Raw genomic sequence first — 20,211 nt, 5'->3', positions numbered from 1 at the left:
GGGCACTTCCCAGGAGGAGCCCTGGGCTCTTGCCAGAGCTCAGCTCCAGTAGTTCAAGCCGGGGACCCAGAACCTATCATGACTCGAGGTCAGACGAAAGCAGAGCTCCCTCCTCCTGCTCTAGTTCTGGCAGGCAAATTCCATCACTGCACAAATATTTTGGCAATCGGGGATAATGGGAAAGGAAATGCAGAAGCATCCAGTCCAGCAGGAATTCTCTAAACTAGGACACTCGGAGCGGAAGAGCCGGTGAGCAGCAGGGCTGGGCTGGGCCCTGCAGTCCTGGTGGCCGTGGCTTTCCCTGCCATCCCACAGAGCCCCTCGCTCCGACCTGGCCACCCGCTCCGGGTGGTTATTGCCATGGAAGTGCAGCAGAGTGTGATATGTAACGACGAGCTGCTCTTTATGGAAGCGCTTTGTGCTCTAAGTGGTTACAGCAGTGTGGGATGGTGTGTGTATTTTGGTATCTATAAACAAAGCAGCTCAAGAATGCCTTGATACCAAAGGTTGTTTTTGGCTTTTAATCAAATACTTAATGTCTAGTTTTTTGCCTTTTAAAAAAGAAAAAAAGAAAAAGAAAAAAGGAGTTCAGCTGCTGAAAGCGAGTAAGACAAAGGAAAAGAAAACCGAAGCTTCTCACTCATATGATTCTGTGAGTTAAGAGGAATTTCAGGTTTTTGGAAAGCCCAAGGCTGGCAGCTCACAGAGGTGGGTGCTGTAGGAGGGGCTGCAGAAAAGGGCCCCTCCAAGACACGAGGGGAGCTTGTGCTCCCTGCGAGCCCTCAGCCCGGCTCAGGGAGACGTGGGGCTTCTCCTGGTGGGTCTGAAGGGCAGGTTCAGAGTGAAGCCCCCAGGCCTGAGGGCTGTCACACTGCCACCAGGCACTGCTGGGACCCTCCCTGGGCACAGCCCGGACCTGCCCCAGCGAGCAGGGCAGCATCCTCACCGTGCCTGGCTTGTCTCTAGACATGGATATTGTGCCACCACGCAGTAATAGCCATTTCCCTGGTTTGAGGAGCTGGATTCTTGTGTTTCATGCTATTTTGGTATTCATTTCAGTTTTTTATAATTTTAAGGTTCATGCGTTTCTAATTGTTATGAATACCATGCTAAAATTAATAGTTCTATGGTTGGTTTATTACATTTAGTAAAATTATGTGCATGCAATGTTTGCCAAGAAAAGACGCAGTAGAGACTTTAATCATGTAAAGATGCTAATTTAGTTGTTACACTTGTTGAAATGATGGGATTAATTTTTTAAAAGTTTGCAAACTAGAGGAGAAATGTAAAACATTAATTTAGTTAGACAAGCAAGCCAGCAAGTGACTGATCCTCTCAGGCCAGTGGAGGAGCATTGTTGTCACTGCTGGGGGGGAAGTGGCACTGGACAGTTTTATAATTGTGGGAGTTTTTATTATTCAGGTCAGATACTCCATGACTTTCTCTGACAAACTCAGAACATTTTAAAACTGCAGTGCACTTCATGTCTCACTCCTGTCTCTCTGGTTTCTGCTGAAGAGATCATGGGTTCTGCACAGAGAACAAAAAATGGTTCACAAATCAGAAATCCTGCATCTAGAGCAAATGCTTTTGGTACCGAAAGGAACCGATTGACACTCTAATCCCAGCCCTCAGTTTCCAGGCTGGAGGCAGGCACTGTGGCCGTGGTGCCCAGTGAGCGGGGGGCAATCCATGGGGCAGAGCTGCCCCGGGGGCCATGGCTCTACCCACGATGGCAGGCAGGACATGGGGACAAGTGTTTGTGCCACTGTCACCGGGTGACATTTCACAGCGCTGTGCTGCCTCCCCTGAAATCCCGCTCTGAGGCACACCCCCACTAGCTGTACCTCTTGGGTTGATGTTTCTCTCCCGCAGCCCACCTGCCCATCAGAGGGGCAGATGGCAGCACTCAGCAGGTCAGCCCCAGCCCGGGCTGCCCCCAGGCCCCCAGCAGGGGCTGCTGAGACAGCTGCAAATATTGCAGGGATGGGGAGAGGCCCCAGCGGGACCTGCCACCTCACAGAGAGTCCCAGGAAAACAAGACTTGGGCCAGCAGAATCCTGCTTTTTCTCTTCTAGTTCCCAGTCACCCTTCTTCAACTCACAAATAAATCCCTTTTTGCCTGCCAGTAAGGGAGGGGTCCCCTCCTCCCCTCCCAGCCTTCAGGCCTTTGTGCTTGTACCAGCCGATGGTTGTTTGACAGAAAGGTAGAGGGAGGGGTGGGAGTGGGCACGGGAAACCTCACACAGGGTCTTGTGGCGGAGCTTCAAGCTTCTGGCTGTGCTCAGGTTGGCAGTTGCTGTGCTGGGAACAGGTTCTGCTGCACTTGCTGGAGGAAATCTAGTCGTACCTTCAGCATTAATTCTGCAGAGCATTTTGTAGCAAATTGTTGGGGAAGAAAGAGAACTGTCAAATAAGTCTTGTTTACTATAGATGATGATGTGGCAAAATAACTCAACAGCCAGTTCTCAGTAGTTTATGACAATAATCATGAATATGTTTTATAAATGTGTAGCAATGTGAGTGGACTCGATTCTGGCTGAATTTAAATAATATGGCTTTGTGCAGCAAAGCCTAAATCAAATGGCTATAATTTATGCTGAAATGTACTACAGGATGCATTTATTCACAAGTATGTGCTGATTGTAGCATTGTGCCTGATTTATGGCGTTCTACTTTTTCATACGAAAATCCTTACCAAAAATAATATTTAGAGTCTCCTTTTATTTACTGAGCCCCAGCAGTTTTCTGTAGGCGCCGTGGCAGAGGATCCCCGATCTTTCTCCTGGGGTTCCTCAGCAGCTGGTTGGAGCAGGGGGCGGGACGTGGCTCCCGTGCCAGGGGGGCAGCGGGAGCAGCGCTGGGGACTGCGCCGCCTCCTGCTCCGGTGCCCGGGGTGGCCGTTGCCTTGGGAGCCTTGTAAGAGCCAAGTGAGCTGAAACCGTTCCCCCTCCATCCCTGGGGGGGATCGAAAGTGGGTCAGGGGACAGGGGACTGTATCCCTCGCCCCTCCGATTTGGTTGGCAACGGATGGCAGGGTGGCTGTGGAAGGCACATGGCTGCATTTAGACGACGGAGCGGTAAACTTGCAAGGTTCGCGTCTTCCAGCTCTTTTCTGACACGTGAATGGGTTGAGATCCGATTGTCCCTGACATCCCTGCCCATTTCCCATGGAGCAGATGGGCCAGCTCTCCCGCCAGACCATCATGTGGCTCCGGCAGCTTTCAGATCTCATTAACCCGGGCCGTTCACGGCTCCTGGTGCAGGGTTGGGGCTGGTCCTGGGGCTGGCACCTGGTGGGGCCACGCTCCGGCCGTTCCCCGGGGACACCGCAGCGAGTGCGTCCCTGCGAGGGTCCCTGCGGTGGTGCTGAGCCCTTTGGACACCCCAGCATCCAGCTCTGCCCTGCCAGCAGCCTTGCCAGGGGCCATGCAGGACCCTGGGTATGGGACCCTCCCAGAGCTGATGCCAGAGAGTGCCCACAGCCCGTGTCCCTCCTCTGGTGGGGAGCTCAGTGTGTCAGTGGATCGCCAGCCATCTGGGCTTGCCTCTCAGGTGTGGTGTGTGCCCCTGGCAGCAGTTGATAGCTTGACTTTCAGAGGTTGAAGCAGCTGCTGGTTGTGCTGGGCCGTGCAAGGCTGGTGCTGCTGCCCAGGTGAGTCGGGTCCATACTGGGCATTGCAGGACTGATGGCAATTGCCACCTGCATGCCCAGACTCATCACCCTGCTGCTCTTTGGGTCATTCCTACGGACAGGCCTGTGCACACCCCCTGTCCCCACATCTCAGGTCTGGTGTGTGGCTGTGCCTGGGCATTGGGGTGAGGTTTGCAGCTGGACCTGGGGTTTGCTCACGCTGCAGAGCCTGACCCCGTGGCCCAGGCAGCGTCCCTTTGGCAGGCACCACGCCTCTGGTGCTCTAATTGCAGCTGACAATGCTCCCGGCACAATTCAGCTGAGAAGTTTCATTTATCATTGCTACTGAAGGTGAATGTCAGCCCCTGAGCACCGTTCTCTGTGCTTAATTTTTTGGAAGCCACGGAAGAGGTTTCTGTCATAAGGTGAATGGAAAGGTTTGGGTAATCCTGGCCTTGTAGAATTACCTCGAGAAAGTGTCATATCTCTGGCTCTGCTAAAAAATGCATAATTCAGAGACTAAAAGAAAGATTTATTTAAAGCATTTGAAATCCCTAAATAAATCATTTCATCTCATAATAGGTCCCAAGCCATCCTGGGAGTGTGCACATCCATTAGGGGAGGCTTCAGACCCAGCAGTACTTCTTCCTGGGTTAAAATTAGTTGTGCTGAAAGTTTATCAGTGATTTATTCTGCAGAGTGACTCCATTTGTAACTCTCCTTCCTGAAAGTTTCAGCACCATTGTTTTTAATGATAAGAACTTGTTGTAGCAACCTCTGTCCCTAAACACTTGGAAATTCTTGTTTAAATAAACATGCAACTTGCAAGCAACATGCAGCTTCAATGTGTATCTCATTAAAAGCTGGCAGGGCCAGAGTCTCCCAGCTTTCCTGCCAATGTTTGGAATACAGTAGCATTTTTACTCTGTAGTAATAAATTTCTGTAGAATAAAGGGCCATAGTATTTGCTGTTTTAGGGGAAACTCTGCTTAGCTAGGTGGAGGGATGGAAAATATTCCTAATAAATAGGACACAGAACAAAGCAGATAAATATTTAGGTTCTTAACATTGCACCTGCCTGATGTAAGGCTGAAGCTCTCACCCTTGTTTTGAAGGATGGAAAGAGCCATTACCCAGCACTTCCAGGGAAAGGCCTCATGGCAGCTCATCCAAAGAGCAACTGGTTTTGAACTTGCTCAGAACAAGACTGAGAATTTCCCCTCGCCCCTTGCCTACACCCCTCGGTACAGGATGATGGGGTGAAATGTCTGCAGTTTTCCATTGCACGACTGCAACAGGGAGGTATCTATCCAATATTTAAGGTTTTAGCAGAATTTAATGTTCAGCTTAGTCTGGTTTTGTGTTTGCAAGGAAGGAAGGTGGTGAGAAGAGCTAAGCCTGGAGGATGGTGGGGGGAGGTAGGGCAAACCTGGGGTGCAGAAACAAGAAGTGTTGGGTGAGGATCTGCACCTCTGGCAGCATGGACAGACAGGGGCCACTGTCATGATATTCCAGGATGGAGCCAAGTGGCAGGTCCTGCTGGTCCCTGTAACTCATCTCTGCCAAGGGACCAGGGTTGTGTTTGACCACCTGCAGGACTGGTGGGCACTGGGATGCAACTGGGAGAGCTGGTGCTCAAGGGACCCAAAGGTGACCTTCACCTTGGGAGTGGGAGCCTGGTCTTGCGAGGGTCCTTGGACACCCCCTGGGGTAGGACAAGACTCGTCTTCTGCCTGTCCTGTGGCTGCCTTCTCCATTTCTGTGCCTCCTGCAGCGGGAGGGCTTGCGCTGCCGTGCTCTGACCCGTCTTCCTTACGAAGGGAGCTTCTACTGCTGTCTTTAAGTTGGTGTTTTCTAATTAGTTCACTATTAATTCAGGGATTCTGATGTTATGATGTGAAAATTAGCTGGCAAACCAGGCTGCCGTTATCCAGGATTTGCAGAATTAAATTCTGGATTCCAAAATAACTTCTGCATTAATAATTTTGATTTTCCAGACGTTACACAGAAACACTGGTGATGTGTTCCCATTCATAGTATCCCTAATTAGCAGTCACTTTGTTATTAACTCTGTGGTGCAAATGAGCAGGGGTAGAACCAGGAAGTGTTGACTTCTTTTGGCACGGGAGTGTTTTGCTCTCTGCTTTTAGGTCTTGTGCCCCAGGGAAGCTTCATCTGCCCAGCTCCATGGTTTGCTGCCGGGGTTTGCAGAGAGCCCCGCTCCTCATGCAGGCAGGGTGTCAGCAGGACAAGCTGCCGGCAAGGTGACAGTCCCGGGTCCTGGGGGAAATCTCCCTTGGGACCCCCAGGGTTCCGTGGATGCAGCTGGGGAGGTGATGCACCGGTGCTGCCTTCGCTCCAGCCCGGGGCCAGGGCTGAGGTGTTACTGCTTCATTCATAACTCAGAGCGCACGTGGGCAGGAAGCTGGCCCTCTGCCTGGGAGAATTTGTCACAAGATTAAAGAATTAATGAGAAAATACAATATATTAAAGAATGAGAGATTTTTGCTAACCTCTTACCTTGTCTCATTCTTAATTGCTTTTAAAAATCATAGGATACAATGAATTATCATTGATTTTCCTGAATACCTTTTATTTCAGAGGAAGCCAGACAAATTGCAGCGAGAGGTGATGGTTCAAAGGGACTCCAGAGATCTGTGGGGTGGGCAGGATCACAGACATCACTGCGGGGCCCCGGCCCCCTGTGTGACAAAGAGAGCGTGGGGCAGAGCTTGGCTGGACCTGCTCCTGCAGGGCTGGTGCTGAGCTGCTGTGGTGGCACCTGCCTGGTGGCAGTGGCACCTGCCTGGTGGCACCTACTTAGAGCAGTGCTGGCAGCACGTGGGCTCTGCCACCACGATCTGGGGCAAGGCAGTGCTGGGGGCCCAGGCTGCTTGCTGGGCGGATTGACATCTCCTTTGGCTAGTCCAAGAAGTCTGATGGCCCTCTGCAGGGCTCCTACAGGCTTCTGCTTATAGCACATTGTCTCAGCTTTATTTTTTATCCTAAATCTGGTATTTTTTGGCAGTACAGCTTTTCCTGGAGCTGGTGCAGAGCTGGGAGCTCCATGTCACACTGCACAGCTCGGGTGTGCTGTGCACCTCCACAGCCATGGCCCCTTGGGCAGGATGGCAGCCTGCACCTTGGTGTGGAGACAGCGTGGGATGGCATGGGGAGTCTGCAGTGGCCTGGCCTGGGTGTGCCAGGGCTGGGGACCTGGCAGCTGGCTGTGTCCATGTCTGCCAGGGGGTCCTGCTGCCAGCCCCCACCAAACACTGTCCCTGTGCCACGTCCCCACTCAGGGTTTGGTTTTATCGATCTGGAAGTGAAGCCTGCTGCTATGGCAACGCAGTTATCATCCCGGGGTTTTCCAGTCATGGCTGGTGATAAATCACCCCACGGTAGGGGCTCAGCCCAGACCCATCCTCTGCGCTCCAGAGGACCCCCTCCATGCAGGATCTGCACCAAAGACACCCCTAAACCTGCCCTGCAGCACCCGAGAGCATGAGGCCAGTCTGGGTGAGGCCCCTCAGGGCTGCCCCCTCCAAACTGGCACCAAGAGGCACATCAGGGTGGGCCACGACTGGGCACAGGGACCCTTGGTCTGGGCATGGCTGGTGATGGGGCTGGAGTGAGCTCCGCCGTGGGGTGAGAAGGAGAGACAGGGTTTCTTCCAGCCACCGGTCCATATGAACAACATTTTTGTTCAAAGTTCACCTTAGAAACAAACAGTGCTGGGAAATTCAGTGGGGCGGGTCCAGTTGGATAGAGAGAGCATGGAAGATTTACAAGGCCTTTTTGGTGACAATTAGTACTGCTGCTTATTACAGCCGTATCCTTCTAAACTCTTCCTTATTAATTTTTCTAACTCTGCTAATTTGGCCAAAATATAATGCATGAAGTACTGGGGGAGCTGGGTGTTTTAGAGATACTGTTCCCCATTTCAAGGGCTAAGGCTGGTAATCAATCTTTGAATCTGGTTCCTTCCACTGGTGATGGAATTTTACTGCTGACCCGTAGCGACTGGCAGTCTCGGTATTTATTTGTGTTGTTCATGTGCCTGCAGACCATGGCCATGGGTCATACCCGGCTGCACTCGCACGCACCACTACAGTGGTCCTTGTGCTGGTGTTGTAGGGACAAGGGACGTGCAGTGGGAATGACAGGGAGAGAGCAGATAGTGCAAGGAAGCACGGGAATATGGGTCATGGTGTCAGGCTGCGTGCTCAGCCTTGCTGCTTGTGTATGTCACCAAAAAATTGCAGAAATCAAAGAAGAATGTTCCCATGGCAGTTCCAGCAGTAACGAGGAGGTTCTGCCTGCAGGAAAAGCAGCATGGGAAAATGCAGGGAGGCAGCTGCAAATACAGCAGGCGGTGAGAAGAGCTGGCATTGCTGGCTCCTGAGGGGCGAGCAAAGGTCTTGCAGAGAGATGACTTGGCTGTGAACAGCCTTGGAAGTGTTCAGTAAATGTTTCTCATTTTGAAAAACACTTCCTTACCATACAGCACAAAATACAGCCTCGCTGAGGAGGGTGTTCGTGGACAGACCTTGGAAGGGCCACCAAGATTGGAGCTTTTGAGAGGCAGTTAACAAATGTCCTCAAGCATTTTAAAAACAGCTTCCTGGACTGTTAGTGGTAACTTTGGGTATTGTTTGGTGCACTGAAGATACTCCAGAGGATAAAAGCTTGTGCAAGAATTTGCAAAAGATGAGGAGGGTGAGATGACCTGCTAGAGTTTTGTCAGCTGACAGTCTTGGACAGAATTATTGACAGGCGGAATGAAAGGTGTTTAAAAGAGCTCTTGAGAAAGCAGCCTGAACCTCACATCTCAGTGAGGGTTTATGTCTGGCTGGTACACAACAGAGCCCCCATGGCAATGCAGAACGGGGCAGGAACATGACTGCTGGGGGATGAGCAGGGCAGGAAGGGTGGGAAGTGCCCGAGCTGGGCACGGGGCTGGGTCCATGCATGGAGAGGCTGCAGGGAGCTTGGCAGGGTCCACAGGACAGGCACTGGATTGAATCCAGGCTGCAGCAGATGTGAGCAATAAGGAGAGATGACAGCAGCTCCATCTTGTTAGGGTATTCATAAAAAGGCATGCAGGGGCAGGTGAGGAGTCTCCAGGTTGCTTCCTGAGGAACAGAGCCCTTATCACAGAGCAGTCCTGTGGAAACTTCAAGCACAGGCATGGGATTTGTATCAGGAACTGACACAAAAAGCCCTCAGGTCTGATCTGCTTAACACAGGCCAGGTGAGTGTGAGGATCCCTCTGGCCTCAAATGTATGATCTGTTATTAGAAAACACCTGGCAGCTCGACTGGCATCACAGGGCAGGGACAGGGTAGGAGTGTTTCTGACTGCAGCTCTCCCCGTGGGTGCGCAGGGGTAGCCCCAGGCAAAGACTCACCTCAGCCTGTAGGAACCTCATGGACAGGCACGTGCTCTTTTCCAGCAGTGAACAGCAGAAGGGTACACTCAGGGTTTTAGTTCCAGCCAGTGTGAACCCATGGCTGTCCACCCGAGGGCAAACCCGGCTCCTGATCCAGGGGCTCTCAGGGCGCGGTGCCTGGGGGGCCTGGTGGTGGGACAGCAGCGTCCCCAGGGGACCTCGCTGCTCTGCTGTGCCTGCCCCTCCCTGCACCACAGCCTCTGCTCCTGCGAGGTATTCATGGGGGCTGCTTGGGAAGCCTCAGCCATAATGGGATCATTTTCCTGCAAGCTGTTTCAGAAGACATCATCCAGCCAGTCATATTTTTGTGCAGCATCTGTCAGGCTTCTGCACTTCAGCAAGCTTCAGACAGGACCATTTATAGTTTCAATAATGCTTTATTCAGAGACAGGTTATGATAACTTCCATCTCTCTGTTTTGCAGATATGATGTAATTTGAACATGTCTATGGAAGTTTGAATGAAGGAATTGTCTTGTGTATATGATGAATATTCTAATTGAGAATAATATTCAATAAAGGCCAGGACAGGTGCTTTCTCCTTCTTGGGATTCCTAATTGCTGATGTGTGACCAGAATTTGTATGTCCTTTTAAACATCTTTCCAGTGGTTTCCCAGATTTATTACTGTTCCATGCTACTGAACATTTGCATAAAAAGAATTTAAATTAGCCTTTGCATTGGTATTTGATATAAGGTGGCTCTTGCTGCCAGATGCAAATTCTACATGCAAAGAAGGCACCAGTCAGAGGGCAGCTTAAATTTTAGTCTGGCTTTGGAAATACCTTGTCTCCCTGCACTGGAATGGGTCAGAGTCATCCTGATGTCATGGTTGCTCCTGACACCTTTCTGTCTTGTTCAGACAATTGCAGAAATCCTTCCATGGTCCCCAGACTTAGTCACCAGAGGCAAGTCAAAGTGTTTTGGAATGGAAAATGGGGATTCAGAGATCTGGCTAAGGGTGCTGCCTGCCTCAGATGCTGGAGAAGAGGCAGATCCCCTTCAACTGCCACCCGCAGAAGTGTTGACCCCAAAACCTGTCCTGAAAACATCTATCACCATACTGGAAACAGCTGGAAAATGCCAGTTGATTTTAGCAGTCTGGATTTTGCCTATCTGCAACTCTGTTTTCTTCAGCTTTTCATCCTTCTCTGATAACCTCTGTTCTTTGGGAAAAGTCACCATGAGAGGACAGCAGAGAGGGAGATGAAAGTCACCCTGCCTTGTTTGTCCTTCTCCTGGCCCCATCCCATCAGACAGCCCCAGCACTCCCCTCCGTGCTGCTACTTGCTTGAGCTATATAAAAGCATGGACTGGAGCCTCTTGTTCCCCTAGTTTCTTGGCTTCCTTTTTCTCCACCCTCTTGGTTTCCCTTGTTTTTCTGGCTGTTTTCTTCATTTGTGAACCTTGGGTATGTAGTTTTTCCCAGCACTCTTCCAGTTTGCCTGGCAAATCTGCTGATGCTGCAGTAGAGCTTGGGTCTCCCAGCAGACCACCTGGGAAACAGGAAACGTTCTGAAGCTCTGGATTAACTGAAAGACCATACTTAGCTCCCCCTTGACTTCTCCATTTCCATCTCTAGTCTGATTTTGGGCCTTTAGTCCTCGCAGTTTTAATCATGCTCACACATGAAAGTGGCTCGAGGCGAGCGGGAGAGCCCAGCGTGCCAAAGAGTGAGTGTGTCTTTCTCTGGAAAAGCCTGGGATGTACATTTGGGCTCTCATGCAAATCTTCCCACTTTGCTGACATCTGGAAGTGACCAAATCTCTGCTTTCTGAGGCCCTGCAGAGCAGGGTGGTGCTCATGAGGCAGCTCCCCAGCGGCTTTGAGCCTGGCACCCTCTGGCCCCTTGTTCCTCACTGTCACCAGCTGCTCCTCTGCTTTACATGCAGAGTTTTCTCAGCAGGATGAGGAGCAGAGTCCAGCACAAACACGGTGTGCCCCAGGCCTGGGGAAGTCTCCCACGCCAGGAGTGGAGATTGCAGCAGCAACTCTCCACGGAACCGAAACACAAGCCCAGGGTTTTGCATGCGCTGAGGAACAGAAGGAACACTCCTGGTGCCACAGGCTTCTGAGGAGCAGAGCCTCTGGCCCAGGGGACACCTGGGGACCAGCCAGCAGTCACCAGCCTGCCGAGCCCCCCGGTAGCTGCCGGTTCCCTGTCCTGAGCGGCTGCGGGGCGTCCCCGTGCGCGCCTCTGCCCCCCTGCCCGAGCTGCGGGGACAGCCCCTCGCCCTGCGCGGCTCGGAGCAACCGGGGAACGGTCTTTGTGTCTGCAGCGCCGAGCTGCCTGCTCGGCTGCTGAAATCCCAGCCTCCCGAGCAGGCTGGAAGCGCGCAGCCTGCCCAGGGGGGCGGCATTAAACCCGGGCAGGAGTGCGGGTGGCAGCGCGGGAAACCTGCTTAGCCGGGGTGGGAAACCCACCGTGCTCAGTCCAGGGCAGGAGACTCTTCCCGAGAACCACGGGCAGGCCGGGGTGTCCAGCTGGCTGCGGGAGGCAGCGGGGACAGGTGCGGGGTGCGTCCCACCGCGGGGGCAGGGGCGCGGCCCGGCCAGGTGCCCCCAGCCCCGCAGCCCCAGGAACGGGTTGGTGGCGGTGAGGAGAGCGTCCAACGAGTCGCGTTTCTGGGCCGTGTGTGCGGTGAAGGGGAGGGAAGCGGAGCACAGACCCGATGCGAGGCGGTGCCGCCCTGCGGGACGCGTGCGGGGCCGGGGGTGCCGCGCTGGCTCTGCGGAGCGGAGGTGGCCCTGGTCCCCATTCATGTATTGCGTATGATAAAATGACTGCGGTTGTCATAGCAACATAAAGGGAGCAGATCTCATTACTGAGGCCTGGCCACATTATTTTCTCCAAGGAATTTCTTCTTTTCATTATTTTTCTCCAAAGGTCGGTTATCCTCTGAGGCAGGGCGGGAGATTCTGTGAAAGGTGAAGCATATTCATGGCAGAATTCCCCTGGTGGAATTTACAATCATTTTGCTTTTTTATACTTGTAGAAAGATTTCTTTTAGTATAACATTTTCTTTTAACCCTTTCTGCACGAAGCCTGGCTGCTCAGCACATCAAACCGGGCTGGTGACTAAGAAGCTTCGCGCAGGGATTTTCTCCAGAAAGCAGGGAATTAATGTCAAATCATGCTTTTATTGTAACACAAACCAACGTGTGTCATACTGCAGACCAGCAGTTCTCTGACTTTTTGTTTGCTGTTAGCAGCTGCACAGACTGCAAGAACTATTTCAAACTTTGTTCTGAATCTGTTTCTTTTCTTTCTGCAAGGCTGTCATTGGTGCTGACCCAGCCTGTGTCCTGGGGGCCAGTCCTGACCATCACTCCACCCTGGCAGCTGGGGACTCTGACCCCTTGTCCTTGCCAACACCAGCCCAACGAGGATTTCATCACTTTGGACATTTGGGTGCTCAGCTCAGCTGGAGATGCAGGAAAACGTAAGCACAAAGAGTGGTTACACAGAGGTGGTGGGTGCTGGTGTGAGACCCCAGCAGCAGGCACCCCTGGACTGCTGCCTGTGCCCTCCTGCTCCCTGTGTCACCAACCCCCTCACGTCCCCAGCCTCCTGCAGTTGGGTATGTGGCTGTGACAGGACTGAGTCCCACTGCTGCACCTCACCACTTCCAGAATTTCTCACAAACACCTCAGTTCCTTTTCAAAGAAAAATTTCCCATTGCCTTGTTATTAAAGCTTTTAAACAAGCATTCCAAGTCTAACTGCCAGCACATATTTTCTAAATATAATCTAAAACAGGAATGATAATACCTAGCCAAGGAGAAAGGAATGCAAATTGTACCTCTGTGGTATTACATCCATGAGTAAGGTGAAAGACTGCTCTCACTCTCCAATACATTGCTTATGGGCTTGCCAAGGATAAAGTTTTTCTAGATTTGCAGAGTTTTAAGGATCGTTTGTCCTGAGATATGAGCAAGAGCAAATCAGATGCACTAAAGGAGAGTAGTTCTCTATTTTCTTATGGGATGCAGAGACCTGCAACATCTCAGGAAGTTTTGTAAGAGGATGGATGTATTTTTGTGCATGTAGCTGTATAGAAATACTGGTTTGTATTTCTGTCCACATGTATTTGTACATAATTGTGTGATGTCACTTACAGAAAGGGTCTTGCACTGTGCTCCCCCCTGCCTCACGTGCACTCTCTCTCTGCAGCTGGAGGGAAGGGATCGTGGCTCTCCTGTGAGCAGGAGGCTGGCCCATCAAGCTACACAGCACAGTCTTAAAGAAGTAATTAAGTTTGATATCCTGCTGTTATTTTTAATTTCTTTGATTTAATGTGGGTAAGCTTAACAGTTCTAATATAATACTGAAACAGCACAGAAATTTATCATGTCTCTTCCCCATTACGAAGAAAGTGGAAGCTAGCAGTAAGCAGGAGGCTGTGAGGAGCATATGGTCGTCAAGTCTGTACTCATTAGTGGAAGTCTGCCTGAAAATGGGATCACTTTTTCTATAAACCTCAGTCATGCCAAAAGCCAGGATTTCCTAGGATGACTTCTTTGTGTGCAGCCGAGCACCAGCGTGGGGTTCAGCAGCTGCCAAGGAGTCAAGGAGAAGAGATCTCGGAAGCCAGAAAACCCTGTGGTGGAGGTGCAGGATGTGCAGAGCTCTGGACTTGACCTGGTGTGGGGTATCAGTGGGGAGGTTCACTGGTCTTATGGGCTCTGCCTTCAGCTTCTTGGGGCCAGAAATCCTCTCCCCCAGGCTTGGAGAGCTCCTCTTGTACCTGTTTGCTGCTTTTATGAAGAGGTGCTCAGTGCTTCCTGCTCCGGGGGTGCCCCTGGCTTGGCCACACCAGCCCTGTCGTCCCAGGAGGGATGTGGGTGAAGGGGGCTGGGGACAAGGAGGGCTGGGGGTGATGCTGTGCCTGGAGGCTCAGGGATTCTTTGCCAAGCACACCAAGTGTTGGAAGCTCCCAGAGTCTCTCACGAAATCAGTGTTGGAGATGCTGTCCTCATAATCCTCCTTGGAAGTGTCTTTGGCATCACTCTGAGCAGGGTGGATTGTTGGAAACCAGCTGTTCTGCAGGGTGAAGGGACAGGGGGGCATTTCCCCTCACCCAGCCTCTCCTCCTCTGTAGTGCCAGGCAGGCTGCAGGCTCCTGCTGTAGGGAAGGAGGCCAGGGCAGAGGAGATGATGATACTGACCCACTCCAAAGGTGTCTTTTAAAAATTAATGAATGGTAATGAATCCCCTTAGCTGTAAAAATAATAATAATAATGCATGGCCATTTTACAGCACTTTTAATCCACAGCACTCATAATAATTTAGCATATAAGTCAGTATCATCTGCAGCAGTGGCAAAGCCATTACCACAGCCAGGGCTAGTACAAGTGTTGTGACTTGGATTTCGATGTCCATTTTCTGTAGATCACGTTTTGCATGCAAAATGAGTATTTGTGCATGCAGATGAGTAGTCATCTAAGTGGCCATGTGTGCCTGCTAATACCTACTTTGCATAACAACTTATGTGTGCTTGGTGAACACGATCATGTGAATTCGTGTGCAGTTACCATGGCATGATCTTTACGGTGGCAGAAGTGAAAAAAAAAAAAAAAAGCCTTGATTTTAAATTTTTTTAGGAGGTCCCAGGTGTTATTTTTAAAGATCAGCAGAGAGCTGTACCACACCAGCAGGCTTCAGTCTGCACAGGAGCACAAGGCCCGGCCAGACATCCCAACAGAGCCAGGGATTGTAGGGAACAGGCGGGTTCCTGCTGAGCTCTGGCACTGCAGATGCTGTGACAATCAGGCTGCCCTGCCAGGTGATGTTGCTGTGCAGCTTTTCACTTGGTATTCCTCGCAGGCTGGGCCCTCACTGTTAATTGCATGCTGCAGCAGGTAGATGGTGTCACATCACATGCACTTCAGAGCCAGGCGGGATGCTTGGAATATATTATGAACACAGGTTATTACAGGGCTTTTAACTGTGCATTTAGCAGTGCTAGATGTAAAGCTCTTAGCTTGCACTTCTGTTTATTAATTAATAAAGGGCTCTGTTCTGACATTACTTACGTCCTCCTGTGCCTCTCACTTTAGATGCTGGTCTCATTTAAAATGATAAGTAGCCCAATGTACTTCTCATGAAATTCACTTAAAGCTGGCAGCTTTCCTTCCAGAAGCGTGCCAGGATTCACACTGCTGTCTCCTCTTTGGCAGAGTCTCCTCCAGGACCCCTTGTCAGCTCAACTTCTGCAGTTGGCACAGGGTGATGAGATGCTGCACCACGGGCAAAGCCAAAGCCACAGCCCTGCTTGGCACAAGGAGCCCTTCCCCAGGTCCTCTCCTGGGGACAGCAAGGCTGAGGCTCCTCTGAGCCTCCAGTGCTTGTCACTTTCCTGTTAGCTCCACCTTCCAGAAGTCCCAGGTTGATGGTGTTGAGGTCTGGAGTTTTGGGTCCTCCCTCATGGTGAGAGGTGTCTCTGCATCACCTTCAGTGGCAGCTGGGCCGCCCTGGCTGTGGCTGGAACCTGCCCCTGCCTTGCTTTAGGCACAGGCTGCTCTGCTGGTGCCCGTCTCCTCTGCAGCCTCTTCTATTTTTTACTTTTTTTTTAATTATTTTTTTTTTTCCTCCTGGCTTGTAGTGTGCCAATAACTTGTCACAGAGACAGCTTCTTCTGATGGGGATCTGTTCAGGTGTTTTTGTATCTTTAGCAGCTAGGGGAGTTTTGCCAAGCAGTGCCCATCCGCGCGTGGCGTGGGGAAGCCTCCAGGTACATCTTCATTTTTAAAAATGGCAGGAAAAATGTTCAGGGCTTGACACTGTCTCCAGTGCTCCTTGCACCTCCAGCCTGGGGAGCTCGGGGCCAGCCAGCTTGTGTCTGACCCTGGTGCCCCCACAGAACCCGGAGCGGAGGGGACACGTGCCGGGCAGGTTGGCGGGGGCAGAACCGCGGCGCTGTCACTTCACTGTGTCCTCTTCTCCAGCTGCCACCACCACTGCCTGTGCCAACTTGGGGCAAACTTCCCAGCGCTGCTCCTGGAGTCAGTGGCTCAACCCAATCTGGCTGCTCAGGCATCAGTCGGGCCCCGATCACCGTTCCTCCAACGTGCAGCAAACGTTCAGCAGATGCATCAATAGTAAGAGCATTTTTTTTTTAAGCCGTTGAAGGTTTGTTTTCATTAAGTATTCTGGAAACATTGCTCTTTGTGCCTGAGTATTTGGGTTATGGAGCATACTGCAAGCTCTGAAATTTGCTTTTTTATTTCAGTTTTTTCTGACTTGAAAGGCTGGTTTTTATAACAGGTCAATTTCAGACCATTTGATATTGATATATGAAGATCCTCAGGGATTATTGTAATGCATTTTTCATCCTGCTGTGATAGTATCATATAAGGAAAATGGGACTGACTGTTAAGTACAAATTGAAAAAGACATGGTCATTTAAGATAACTCCTTATCTGTATACAAGGAAATGGTATCAGGGAAATAGACCACCAGTTGACAGAAATAAATTTTGCCTCAGGCTCCTCCTTCTCTTCCCAGCTGCTCAGGCTTCCTTCCCTTCCCGTCCCTTCCTTTATTCAATTACACTTATTGCCACATCTTGGGCGGGATGTGAACCTGCTGGCCCAGGCTGGGGCAGGGAGTCCAGCTGGGGTGGGGGCAGCCCCCAGCCCCGCACCCCTGGGACCCCAGCCCTGGTGGCACTGCCCACACTGGCAGCTCCACTGCGTTCTTGGGATGAGCTCCTGAAAGGGACACACAGAATTTATTTGTCTGTGTCTGGATGCACTGGAGCAAGTGGAGGAACTTAATGAATGATTTCTTTAGTCAAGTGAGAGCTGTTTGTTTTTATAGCCCTTATAAAAAGATAGGAAACAAACTCAATAAGCCAAGTCACACTCAATCCAGTCATATTTTTTTTATTCCTGGCATTTTATCTCAGCTCACTCTATTTTAATAAGCCATAAATCAGGGCCTATTATGATGGTGTAGCTGTGTCAACGGGCCCTGCCAGCACCTTCCTGCCCACAGCCTGGCCTGCCACTGGCTGGTGGGCTTTGCTGCAGAGTCTTCCTCCCAGAAAGCTGCAAAACCCATTTGAATTTATGATCATTTTGGAGTCTGAACAGGAAAAGTGTATTTTTCCAGATCCTGTGAGGTAATCACAGTGCAATGACATATGCTGCCATTCCCTGTGCACTGCCACTCGCTATGCTGAGCATCGTCTCTGAAGTGTGCTTTCTCCTCCTCGGTGATTATGAAACCCTGTTTGGACTCCCAGTGTTTTGACCATTAGTGGAATGAGGGCGATTACAATTTGGCATAAGGCACCGCAGTCAGAAGCCAATGTTTAGAGTCAGTGGTATAAGAGAAGTCCCATAATTGGAGCTGTAGGGCTGAGTTTGCCAGAGTATCTATTGCTGGCACCAAATCCTTCTTGGCGCCGCACCTATTGTAGCTGCACTTTGGCCCACACCTAGTTTCACACTGAGCCTGCAATTAAAATGCACTCAGTTGTGCCTGTGCATCCCGGATCCCTGTGCATCCCGGATCCCTGTGCATCCCGGATCCCTGTGCAGCCCAGATCCCTGTGCAGCCCAGATCCCTGTGCAGCCCCAGGGCGCTCGGACCCTCACGGTTTCAGCCGCCTGGCACTGCCAGCGCCTCCCCCAGGGCTCACGTACAGGCTCTGAGGAGAACTTCTCAAACTCTGATTTAAGTCAAGGCCGTCCCAAAACAAAATCCCTGCATTGCATCAGGGCATTCCTGTCCAGTCTCCCAGGACTTTGGGACTTCTTGCCTGCAGCTCTCAGGTTCTCTTGATGCTCTGCTGGGACATCTATTGCCTTTAGCAATGACCCTTTAAAAGTTATTTTCCTGTTGAATTGTTATTTCCATGTTCTGTTACCCGGGAATGATACCAAGGGACACAACAGCCTTGCAGTGCTGCTCAGCTCTTCTTGCTTGAGGAACAGTTCTGCAACCAGAGCAAATGCTGATGCTTGTGGAAAGGCTCTGAGAGGCACAGGTGATGATACTTGGGGAGGCAGGATGGATGGCACAGAGGAGATGAGGAATTGGGGATGCAGGAGATGTCCCAGCAGCCAGAAAAGGCCTCAGAAAATTCCAGCCAAATAGAGGTTTTCAGCAGCACAGCAGGAGTTGCTCCTGCCTCTGGAGAGTGTGTAGATGTTGCAGCTGCTTGTTGTCCAGGAGACTCTTGTCTGTGCTGGAGAGGCTGCAGACCCTTACCTGCGAGGTGTCAGGTGGCTGAGTTTGCTGCAAAAAGCTTCATTCCTGGGCAGGGATGGTGACTCTGTGTCTGGAGTCGACACGGCAGCAGCAGGGAAGTTCCACACTTGGCTGTGGGGAGGAGACAATTTGCTTTTTGGATCAATGTTCTCCCAGCATCCCATTTAGAGCCCACACCTGGTGGCTCTGGGCCTTTCACTGAGCCAGTTGCTTTGTGTAACTGGCTCAACAATGTGCTTTATAATTAAAATATTGTAGCTGGAAATGTTGACTATCTTCCAAATATGCCAGGAGGCTTCTGTGTGCATGGCTTGAAGCATGAGCTGGCAGGGAAGGCTGGTGTGGAGCAAAGACAAATGTGTTTGTGTTGGGCTGCCTGTTGTCTCCCGCTCTGACATCTAATTCACACCCTGCTGCTTGCATAGCCCTCATTTCCTTCACACCTAATTGAACTTTGTTTTAAAGTCTTTTGTCTGACTAATGTCCAGAGTTCTCTAACATGGGATCACTGGCCTTTCATTCCAGTTCTCCATCAATAATTAGGAAGGGAGGCTTTGGAGGAGCCACCACAGCTGTGGCTAAGTGGAGAGGGCTGGGAGCAGGATGGGCCACCTCTCAAGGAGGTAGATAGCTGCCAGGTGCCTGGACACTGCTCTGGTGCAGACTGGCACCCTGAAACCCACCGTTCCCCTGAGACAGCCGGGACTAGAGGCAGGATCTGGCAGCGAGCCATGGAGGCCCCTGGCTGGCAGCAGCCACTGGTGGTCCTGGCTGGTGCCTGGAGGTGGCCACTGTCCCTTTGTGTCTGCTACGGGTTGTTTGTGGCCTAGGGCACAGGAGCAGGTGAGGGTGCTTTGGGTGGGGTTCCCTGTGCCTCTGCTGTGACCTGAACATCCGCTGGAAGCACAAGTGTTTGAAGGGAACAGCCTGTCTCTTTCTTCAGGAGCTGCTTAAGACTGTACAAGGAGATAAGCAAATTATATGGCCTAAAATATCTGTGGGATCTGTGATTCTCCAGACAGCCATCAAGGCAGGGCTAACAAGGGCACTTTAAACACCGAGTCAGGCATTTCTATTGCAGAGATCCTTGTCTCAGCCTTTCCCCTGGGAGAAGCACAGGCAGCAGGTTTGTTAAAGAACACTGCTCTTTTTTTTTTTTCTGGTTTCTTGGTTGTCTTTTTTTTTTTTTACTTTTCAAAGTGAAATTCTTGTTTTTCAGCTATTGCTAAGGAAACTGAACATTTTGTCCTTGCTGGCCCCTGAGCTCCAGCTCTTATTGCTGCAGTGGAAAAAGCTGCACACGACTCAGCATCTGCGCCAAAGGTCAGGGATGCCACCAAATGCAGCTCATGGGACACCAGGAGAGCCCTGAAAACATCTGGATAACATGAGCTTCCACGGGAGGGGACAGGGAAGAGGACACACACAAACTGATGGAGCAAAAAACTGGACCAGGTTTGGACATTAGGAAGAGATTCTTCACTCAGAGGGTGGTGGAGCACTGGAATAGGCTCCCCAGGGAAGCAGTAATGGCACCAAGCCTGACAATACTCAAGAAACACTTGGACAACACCCTCAGGGACATGCTGTGAACTTTGGGGTTGTCCTGTTCTGGGGCAGGAGTTGGACTGGGTGATCCAGGCTGTCTGGGCAGGTGGTTGAGCCACAATCCCTGGAGACATCTAAGAAGGCAGATGTGGTGCCAGGAGACAGGGCTCAGCGGTGGATGTGGCAGAGTTAGGGTAGTGGTTGGACTTGATGATCTTGAAGGTCTTTTCCAACCAGAGTGATATTGTGACAGGCCAAGTGTCCTTCCCTGTGCAGGCAGAGGTAGGATGAGGATCTGGCCAGGAGAAGTGGGTGGCAGTGGCAGGACCCTGCCTGGTGCTGGGTCTGTGTGGGGCCAGGT

General features: G+C 51.2%; 1 long non-coding RNA gene across 1 annotated transcript in view; it reads left to right on the top strand.

Annotated features, from left to right (window-relative positions):
* Window positions 1-19,746, top strand: part of LOC127391389 (uncharacterized) — a 43,382-nt gene extending 23,636 nt beyond the window's left edge. The window contains exons 2-3 of the long non-coding RNA XR_007891042.1: window positions 12,360-12,526; window positions 19,522-19,746. This is a non-coding gene — a long non-coding RNA (uncharacterized LOC127391389). The remainder of the gene's footprint in view (window positions 1-12,359; window positions 12,527-19,521) is intronic.
* The last annotated feature ends 465 nt before the right edge of the window (window positions 19,747-20,211 follow it).

The sequence above is a fragment of the Apus apus genome, chromosome 16, assembly GCF_020740795.1.
Source record: "Apus apus isolate bApuApu2 chromosome 16, bApuApu2.pri.cur, whole genome shotgun sequence".
NCBI lineage: Eukaryota > Metazoa > Chordata > Aves > Apodiformes > Apodidae > Apus > Apus apus.
Note: the sequence above shows the minus strand (reverse complement) of the source record. Positions and strands in the feature narration are given on the sequence as shown.